The sequence below is a fragment of the Trypanosoma equiperdum genome, assembly GCF_001457755.1.
Source record: "Trypanosoma equiperdum strain OVI genome assembly, contig: ctg_283, whole genome shotgun sequence".
Taxonomy (NCBI): Eukaryota; Euglenozoa; class Kinetoplastea; order Trypanosomatida; family Trypanosomatidae; genus Trypanosoma; species Trypanosoma equiperdum.
Genome location: NW_027124180.1, coordinates 4,033 through 4,368, shown reverse-complemented (window position 1 = coordinate 4,368; position 336 = coordinate 4,033).

The following is a 336-nucleotide window of genomic DNA, read 5'->3' as shown; positions in this document are numbered from 1 at the left end:
CATCAACGAACCAGCGGACACGAATAACTGATCGCTTCTGCAGGTGCCACCGCACAACTCCATGATGTTCCCCGGAGGAGCGAAAACAACAACAGCAACGAGACGCTTCTGGAAAATTTTATCCATAACCAGGTATCACTACAAAAGCGAATACAACTTATTATGGAGACAATAAAGGATACATTCTGAACGGGATGCTTCTTCAAGGATATTCCTGATTTTAGGGTTTGGTGGCAACCACGTGGAGGAGAGGATAGGAACCCTGAGGTTCTTCCTGTTATCGTGTTGCTGCGGAGGGGATCCTGAAGACACATAATGGGCATGGGAAATGTTGCG